Source organism: Astatotilapia calliptera, chromosome 6 (genome assembly GCF_964374335.1).
Source record: "Astatotilapia calliptera chromosome 6, fAstCal68.1, whole genome shotgun sequence".
Classification (NCBI taxonomy): Eukaryota; Metazoa; Chordata; class Actinopteri; order Cichliformes; family Cichlidae; genus Astatotilapia; species Astatotilapia calliptera.
Genome location: NC_137427.1, coordinates 5,361,061 through 5,371,160, shown reverse-complemented (window position 1 = coordinate 5,371,160; position 10,100 = coordinate 5,361,061). Strand labels below are relative to the sequence as shown.

Below are 10,100 nucleotides of genomic sequence, written 5' to 3'. Positions count from 1 at the left end.
TCATGAAAATAATCTTTTCATAAATGTAGATAAGACCAAGAGATGATTATAATCCAAGAAAGAATCAACACCCAGCAGCTTCTATATGCATCAGTGAAGAAGAAATCACAGCAAAGACTTTATTTTTCTTTGTATTATTGTAGGATCTTTACCTTACAACATAAAGCATCCCGAGGCAGCTGTTGTTGTGATTTCACGCTATACAGTGGTCCCTCGTTTATCGCGGGAGTTTTGCAGCAACAGTGACACTGACTGAAGAGAGGCCGAATGTTCTACAGCTGATATTTCCATTACTGGGCAACTTACAACAAATAATCTAGATGTATGAATAGCACCGCAGGCCAGAGGGGGAAAAAATTGCCGATAAGATTTTGAAGTAAATCATCTCTGTCGGTGGCAGGATTTGTCATCTTAAGGCTTTTGATACCTTTAGTTGTGCTCTACTTCCTGGTAATAAAAGTCATTTTGTGGTGGAGTCCTGGACCACGATATCCAGCAACACCCTGGTGTATGTTTTGATAGAAGGAAAACGCAGGACTCTCAGAGAATCTCTGCACAAAACTGTGCAAACGCCACAAAAAAGGTCATTCATCCTCGTTGTTGCCAGTTATTGGGATCAAATCAAATCAAAGTGGTAAAGCACATCTAAGAAAAGAATAGCATCATTGTTTAAGATGCAAAAGTCTGCCCAGAAAGTTTGTTTCAGTGTTTAGATGTAGGAAAAATATATTACTTCAGCAGAGGAGTTTATTTAAGTTTCCAAAATCATCCTCTCAATCATCTGTGCTTCTCAGACTCAGCACCACACATACGTTTACATCTACTTATGTTGGTAAATTTACTGGTACTTATAAAGTGCTTTTCTACATAATTTTGAGCACTCAGAGTGATTTTTTGTACAAGCTCACCATGCAGTCACACGCACATCCATAGTGCTTTTGTCTATACCTTCACACACACCCTCACACATCCATCGATGCATCAGGGGCAACTCGCGGCTCAGTGTCTTGCCCAAGGATACTTTAGTTAGGTTTTGTTATTCGTACCTGTGTTGGAAGTAAGGAGGATCAAAAAGATAAGATTTGAATATAGATGATGGTTTGAAAATGTTTAGTTATGAGATGCTGGGTACACCAGGAAAATGGTGTTGATGGTGAAACTGCCAGCAGAGGGGGAAGAGGACAGAAAAAGTGGTTTAAAGATGAGGTAAGAGAGGATGTACAGGAGGCTAGCATGAGAGAGGAAGATGAAGATGAAAAAGATAGAAGGAGATGAAAACCACCCAAGAGGAGCAAGTTGAAAGAAGAGGTTATGACATGAATGTAAAATAATAATTTCGTTAAGGCCTCGGCACAGAGAGCTGTGATTATTGTTAGCTCAGTGGTTAGCATTAAACAGTCATTTGACAACACTGAGCGAATAGCTTTGCAAAAGATAAAATAGTAACAGAAAAGGGAAAGAAAGTTGAAACACACAAACAGTTTGTGCATTCCTCTTATACACAAACAGTGCATCAGCAGGATCAGGCACTAAGCCCTACAGCCTCTGGGGTCTTGTCTTAAAGCATGAAAAGCACAGGTACTTTTTTACCCAAAAAAGATGAAAAGGAACATTTTTTTTAAAGGTCGCTGCACAGACAAGTGCAACTTGTATGTGCATGCACTCATGAAGACATGCACATGTATGACACTTCCTGAAAAGGAGTTACAGGTGTGACGGGTAGCTGCAGCTGATTGACATCTGGGAGGCCTCACCTCTGCTAGTTCAAATCCCTGAACTGAGCCTCTTGGTCATGTCTGTGCTTTTTGGGCTTTTTTGATGCAATTATGTGAGAAGCAGCTTCTGTGTTTAATTTTTGCTGAGTGAACCTTGATTTTATTAGCACCAATTATCAGATCTGCACGTCTGCTTTGCATACGTTCAGTTTATGAATGCAGCTTACTAACCAAGCTAGCTTGTTACCTGCTAATATAATACTCCAGCCTCTCGTGCAAATATGGTTATGTTTGGCTCTGAAAACATACAGCCATGGCCAAATCCTAACGTTGAGGTTTTAAATACAGAGAGTCGTTTTTACTGAATGACTTTCTGTGTGTTGTTTAGAAAAATTCTCTTTAGTGTCAGTGTCAGAGGAATATTTGCTAATTTCTAGTTGTGTGAATACTTCTGTTAAATAAATAAACTTCAGTTTATTTTACCTTTTGTTTGATAAAAGTCAGACCAGATGCCTTAAGGGAAGAACAGTAAAGGTCTTAAAGGACTGAAGCCTCATAAGCTTTACACGTCACACTGCCACCAACTGCCTGAAAGTGTCTGTTTGACTTGTTGTTATAAGATTGAATGATGAATTAGCTGGAAACATGGTCAGAGTTGTTGTTTCAAGAACCAATTATGGTTCAGTGAAACTGGTACTTTTAGGGCTTTAACCCAAGAGCCATGTAAATCTACTGGAGCAGACTGAAGTATGCCTCAGTCATACACACAGCTACTCTTATAGATCAATTCGAAAACATTAATAGCTCTTTTATGATAGCACATATTCTGTCTCCCCATGCCAGCATTAAATTGCCCTAGACCCCACATGTGAGAGTTATTCTGCATAGCTATGGCTGGTTAAATGTTCCTTTGAAATCCAAAAATGGATCCATTCAACAGTTCAGGTGGTAGTTTGGGGATTTCTATCAAATCCAGTAAATTCAGGCTATATTTAAAATAAACAGCTGTATATATGTAAACACACAGAAAGATCCTGATCATTTTGAACAAGACCCATCACGTTTGCACTGCTAGAAAACTGTCTATGTTGTAACTTCCCTGACACAAAGTCCTGCACTTTGACTTGTGGCCACCAGCACCCCAACCAGAACTATTAATACAGACTGCACAAGTGCAAACGCTCTCATGTGACCAAGTTTCATTTCATCGCTTCTGCTCCAACAGTTTGCCACTCAAACGCCATTTGAGCTTGCAGCTACACCACCAGCTATGATGAGTGACTTCCACACGCATCGCCTTCATGACTTCTCTAAGGACTGGAAAGTTGAAGGGAGCTCTTTGATAGGCCGAGCGTCAAGTCTCAGATATTGCTTCCTCACTCATGCAGTGCCTGTGCCCAATCTAAACCCAGTTCCATTCATTTGAACCAAAAACAAATGAAGATAAGTGCCCTTGCCAAAAGCCTGGCAGCAGAATGACACCACGAAATTGTTGGAAGCATTATGGGATGGGGCTATACAAAGAAATCAGCAGTGACTGACGGACACTGCAGGCAAATTCTGCCCACCGTGATATTGTTGCTTAAAAGAGTGGAAGCTTCTGGCACAACGTTCATGCACGGAGAAATAAAGTGAGTGAAAGTTTCCAACAGCACAACTTTGATAGTTTCATAGACACTTTTTTGGCTTCTGTTCTTCATCCTTGTAGACACGATTGGAATAGAGTCTAAAAAAATAAAAACAATCAACCATATGCATTCACATATATATCTACCAAAGATGGGGCAAGATGGGGTTAAAACGAATCACTAAAGAGGGAGTGCCCATAAGAATATGTGGGTTGCATTATATTTAGTCCATATAAACAGGAGAAGGGGTGATGTTTGAGTTTAGCTCCACCCAGTGTCGCACAACTCCATTGATTTTTTTTTTAAAAAGGCAAGTCAAAATAGATTACTAAGATGTGAAAGTTGTGCTTTATGGCAAAATCCTCTTTGCCACAGAAATAAGCTTCAGGTTCAGCTGAGGTCTTGGTTCAGTGTCACTCTCTATAACAGGTGGATGCAATCAACACACTCCTCTAATTAGGACAAAGGAGCTCAGGTTTCAGAGCAAAGGATGCTGTAGATGTTAATAATAGCTGTTTTCCTGCTAGCTGGGGAATCATTGCAGACAATTTTTCCTGGAAAAAATTATCTTCCTTCTAGGGACATGAAAGATTGAACATGAAACATCATAAAAATTAGACCTTTAACTTTAAAACCCAACAAAATAAGACCTAGAACTGCAAGATCTAATGAAAGTTATTTATGCTGCTTTAGTGTCACTGCCTGCCAAAAGGCCCAGTTCGTGTTGTTAGTAGTAGTTAGTCAGTGTCAAGTAGCTTTTCTGTGTTAACTGGTTTCTGCTTTTATCCAAATTTCATTACTTCAGAGTAAAGTTCTGGTCTTCAGCAGTGGGTCTGAAAAATCTCCCACTGCAGCCATGCAAGAACTGGCACTCAGCTCCTGAAGCCAGTGTGAAAACGTCTTCACAGATTACAGAGAAACACACTGATGCCTCTTCATGTTGGGGAGAAAATTCTTCTTGCAACAGCTCCAACAAAAAAAATGTTTTAGCCTCGATAGATAGTTTTTCCCTTCATAACAACTCAGAGTAGTGTGAATTTTTTATAACTCGTCCACACGGACATATATATAAGAGCATGGCCTGTTTGATAAGAAGGTGTCTAAACACATGCTGTCTGGCAGGTCCCACCTCCACTGCTTCATGCCATTAAACTGCAGCACTTCACTGTATGTGGAGTTTGTGCTTTATTCCTCCCAAACTGGTTAAGTCTGATCCGTGATGATCATCTCTGGAAAAAGGAAACTCCAGCTCTAAGGCTACGTTCACACTGTAGGTGTTAATGCTCAATTCCGATTTTTTGATCAAATCCGATTTTTGTATCTGCTTGTTCACACTACAAATAAAATGCGACAGCAAACGCGCTCTAGTGTGAACGCTCAAAGCGGCCCGCATGCGCAAAAGAAGACGTCACACACAACACGCTCTGTACACCCAGAGCAAACCATATTGTTTGACTGATGGGCCTTAATATAAAGACTTCGGACTTTAGAATTAAACTAATCAGATTATACAGTACATAAAATATACGTGAAAGTAAAATGTTCACGTTTCCCCAACGTTGTCTTCCCAACAGTTTCACTAACATCTACACTTATTGGCCAGGAAGCGTTCGCGATGTCTTCTCCAGAACTGATAATTGGCGTCTGTCTTGTGTCAGTGACGTAAAAGACGGATTTAATGCGACATGACCGTTCAAACAGCAGTCGCTTTCTAAAACATCGGATATGTATCGGAATCAGTACCACATACGAAAGTGACCCAGATCGGATTTGAAAATATCGATTTTGTGCCGTTCACACTGTCATACCATGATCGGATATGGGTCGCATAGGGTCCAAAAAATCGGATTTGATGCGCTTTCGCCTGCAGTGTGAACGTAGCCTAAACAACATTTTTCTTTGAATGTGTTAAAATGCCTCACTGGGAGTTTATATCAACAATAATAATGACAACAATATGACTTTTTTTTTTTTACTGGTGTGTGAGCAGAGACTCATTTGCAAACTTGCAAAAAGGTGCTTCTAATTTGCATTTGTTTTAAAGTCAGTACAGCATTTCCCATCAGAAATGTTAATATCAACTAAGAGTAAAAGGTGCAGTGATGGTGAATAATATGTAAATTTGGTTCCCCCAGCTTTTGTTTTCAAGGCAGCAGCACTCAACAAATGTTATGCAAAACCTGATAACCCAGCACGAACTTCCCAAGAGCTACTTGTGATGACAGGAATGTTTGGCTAAACCAGTCTTCAAGTGCCCCCATAAATGGATTTGTTATGTGGCTGTGAAGGAAAGTAAATGACAGTCAGCCATTCTTGGTCCTCTCTGGTTTTCTTGGGAAGCTTTGAGATGTGTTTGGCTCCTCATCATACTGTATGAATCCTTCTCCACAAAAAGATGAAAAAGACCAAATTTTCTGAAAAATCTTCAAAGTGGGTTCACCTTTAAATATGGTATGTCTCAGCTTACCCTGCATGACGTCATTTAAAGGCACTACTCTACAAAAACACATCTGAAGCATATGTGAAGGTGTTGGTGCCTGTACTCCAAGTGCACACAATCATTGGCAACCACCAATGTTCCCTCTAAGCTGCGCGCGTGCGCAATTGCGCACTGCTGGCACGGTCTCTGCGCACAGAAAATCTGCGTTTCGCACAAAAACAAATCTAACCTGAATTGAAATTAAAGTAAATACGTTAACAATTCTGTTTTGCAGTGTTAGTCAGTAAGTGACTGGCTGCTCCCGTATGGGATTAGAACGATGCCACCTTATCCCACAGTCCAGCCAATAATGCGATTCACATTCATATATACGCAGCTAATCAACGTCGCTGACAGGCTATGACAGCGTCCTTATGTGCCGACACCGGTGTTTTAGCTAGCAAAGCGGCGTGGCTGATGTGGAGTGATGCCACGTTAATGACAACGTGTACAACCATTGGAGATGTGAGGATCTGTGCAATTTCCTTACTGATTTAAACTATGTATGTCCCATTGTTGTCTGTGCTTATTATCTGAGGTTTGCTGTTCATGTCTACTTTTTTTCATTGCACAAACAAGTGTGTTATACCAGTTTCATATCTATTTAATTCAGTTTTATGAGTGTTTTCATGAGCAGGATTTGCAGGAGGTTATGCAGTGAGGATTAGAAGAGCAGAGGAAGTGAAGATGGATGGATGGAAAAGTAAAAGGTAAGTTTGGCAAGATGGTAGTGAGACCTGCTATGATGTATGGATTGGAGACGATGGCACTGACAGTAGACAGGAAGTTGAGGTGTAGGTGAGGATGCTAAGTTTTTCATTGGGAGTGACCAGGAAGTGACAAATAGAAGAGATGTTGAGGGCTAGTGTGACAGAGGAAGACAAGGTGAGATGGGGAGCAGATGACCTGTGGTGACCCCTAATGGGAGCAACTGGAAGCAGAAGAACAGGAGCATATGGTGCTTTAAACGGTTTAAAGGTTTGATAATCTTTAATGAAGCAAATAACCAAAAATCTGTATTCAGTACAGTTAGAAAAAGCATGTTAATGTTTTGTTAATGAGTTGCAGTCTCATTTAAATCCAGCTCAGTGTTTATAATCAAACGTTTTGACGTTTTGGAACAAATCTCCATCTGCAGCCTTTCCTCATTTTCTCTGCCGTTTCTTGGATGCTGCTGCCCCCTTCTGGTGAGACTTGGAGCCTGTATTTCTGAGAGCAATAAAAAATGAATTGAGAACCACATCAATATGTGCGTAGCCCTTTGTCTGTTGACTGTATTCATTTGAAAATAACAGCTTTGCTTACTTTGGTTTTTCTGACACCTCTGGGTTTAGTATGACCACCTCCTCCTCTTCAATGTCTGATATCTCAACCACATCTCCCAGTTCAAACATCACTTTTACATCAAACTGTCCAAATAAATAAATAATAAACCACCTTCGCCCACATCCATCTTTGTCACTTCTTCCACTTGCTCGTCACCACTGTTGTCATTTTTTTCCTCTTCATAATCATCTTCATCATCCTCCTCCAGTCCCCAGCTGTTCTGCAGCCCCTGCCCCACCTGTCCAACACCAGGGACTGGCACCACTGGGGATGGCACCCTAGCATGTGTGGTTAAGGAGACTAAGAACAAGGACGTGAAACACATTTTCTTTGTTGCTATCAATTTTTTTCTCAGCATTAGCATAGCCTAGCCTAAAAATCAAACACAAGAACAAAATGCCTATAGCTTGTTAGCTTCTGATTGGCTGCTCCTTGTAAACAAAAGATTTAAACAGAAGGTATTGAGGGATATCTTTCTAAATTTATATGGCATGGGAAGAAATCTAGACTAAAGATACAGATTTTACAACTGCCTACAGATGAGGGGGGCCAGGAACTTCCTAACCTTTTATATTATTACTGGGCTTGCTATGCACAAATAATCTCAGGGTGGTTACATTCCTTTCTATTCTTCTTGGAGGTTGAAAGAGGAGTTAATAAATAACTTCATTGTGTTCAGCTTTACCTCAAGGAGATAAATATGATCGTCTGTCTGCTGTGAAACATTTATATACAGTATACTGTCTTCTCTGCCCATTATAACAGTTGGTGCACAATTAAGAAGTGTTTAATATGTAAATGAGCGTTCAACTATTCCACTGTTAGTGTAACATGATATATGGATGTTGACAGAAAGCAGAAAGGCAGCTTGGCGTTCTGCAAGCTACCCTCTCATTATCCGACAATTAAAAGTTTGGAAGTGTCCGTCTCGTGAAAGTGAATCTCCAGGCGGGCAAACAGTTGGTTATACAGGAACTACCACATCCCAGGCCCCCTGTACCCCGAGCTTTAGTTGGCTGTTGGCTCTTTAAATAATGTCTGAGCGAGACAGAAAAGGTCTCACTCAGACACATGGTGTCGTCTTCTTCTCCGGTCTCACTAATAGTTAGTCTAGAGACACAAACACCCACTTTCCATGATTACAGGCTTTCCCCGACCCTGACGTGGGTGTGTCTGAGAACCATTAGACCAGTGCTTCCAAAAGTGGAGGGCGCTTGGACAATACTCACAAGGCATCTAATTTTGTGTTTCTTTTCAATTGCCTTCATCATTTCAAATGTTGATAACTAAAAACAGTATTTTGGATTTTGTCTCACTGGTTCCCTTGGCCAGAGTTTATTCAATAAAGAAAGAAACTGCAAATTTTACATTAGCTCGAGTGATTCATATATTTGGCTGGTGAAGACTCACAACTTAGGAATGGACAAAATGCATACAGCCAGGAGTGGTCCTAGCCTGTTTGGTGCCCACACACTCCCTCTGTTGTCCCCTACCCCCTACCCCCCGACACACACACACACACACACACAAAACATATTAAGGATTGCACATTGACATATTTTATTGTGAAAACTGTTGTCGAAACCATACTGGATTTAACCAGATAAATATTTTACATAGTGAGAGATAGAGAGTATCCAAATGGAATCTTTTCTCTTTTTTTCTAAACCGAGGACCTGATGGCTTTGACCTTTTCTTGTCCATCTTCCATCAGTAATTTTGCACTCCAGTATCAACACCCAACCCCACAACATAACCTAACAGACCTACACTTCAGTGCACAGATTAGGTTTGTAGAGGTTTTTTGTTTTTGTTTTTTTTGAGATTTCACACAACTCAGGGAAATAGTTAACACATAATGGGCTTGCACTGACAATATTATGAATGAAATGTGCACTATTTGGAAGCAGCATGCCCCCTCCCCTTTCGACAGGTTCAGTTTGAGCAGCAGCAGCAAGGGGGCGCACCGAGGGCCCTCGCGCTCACTTTTTGCATATATGTGTGTGATAAAATTTAGTGAGCAACTCTTATTTTTAACTGGAGAGTTAAGCAAGGTTTATTAGCTTTTACAAGAAAACTACAATGTTTTGCTGATTTGGTGAAGGGTTTTCTTATTTGTGTGTAGAGTTTTGCAAAAATAGCCAATAGTTACAAAAAATGTGCTTAAGCCATCAGAAAAAACTGTAAATGGTTTAAAGCTTTCAGCACATAACCAAAAATCTGTAGTCAGTACTCAACAGCCTACATTTAAGTGTGAACACCAGGGTGTAGGACCAAAAGTGATTTAAAAACTGATTTAAATGTGATTTCGCATTAGCGGTTTGAGTGGTGTTCTAACATCCGCCACAGAGGTGCTATGTAGCTGCCATTTGTTATGAAACGTGTGAGTTATTTAAGTATGACTGATGGGCAGGTTCAACGTGGCCGGTTAGCTCAGTTGGTTAGAGCGTGGTGCTAATAACGCCAAGGTCGCGGGTTCGATCCCCGTACGGGCCAACTTTATTTTCTTTTATGTTGTTTCAAGCAATTCGCTAATACAAACATCTGGTCATCCGGCAGTTTTCTTCCATTTATCGAGGTTTTGTTCGCATGCTAGTCCATATCGGGGCTAGCTCATCACAAGTATGCTAACTAACTTCAGCTAACTTGCTTAATGAAGCAAGAACATTTTTCTTTTCTTTTTCAGAAAATCTGTATCGTTCTCAGTGAGGAAAAGTAGTTTTATAGACTTTAACGAAATGCCATCATGTTGTCTATATCGATCAAACCTTCTCATTGTGTCACAACGGTGGTTCCATGGTGTAATGGTTAGCACTCTGGACTCTGAATCCAGCGATCCGAGTTCAAATCTCGGTGGAACCTAAATTTTTACTTCTCTCCAGCTGCTACTCCTTATCATTATCATAATTGTAAATGTCTTCCATTGACAACACGTGCTTACTTTAATTAGTT

The 10,100-nt window shown here is 40.5% G+C and overlaps 2 non-coding genes across 2 annotated transcripts; both read left to right on the top strand.

Moving 5' to 3' along the window:
• Positions 1-9,570: 9,570 nt before the first annotated feature.
• On the top strand, positions 9,571-9,644 carry trnai-aau (transfer RNA isoleucine (anticodon AAU)). The gene has a single exon. It is a non-coding gene; the product is annotated as a tRNA-Ile (tRNA).
• Positions 9,645-9,938: 294 nt separating this feature from the next.
• Positions 9,939-10,010, top strand: trnaq-cug (transfer RNA glutamine (anticodon CUG)). The gene has a single exon. It is a non-coding gene; the product is annotated as a tRNA-Gln (tRNA).
• Positions 10,011-10,100: the final 90 nt, after the last annotated feature.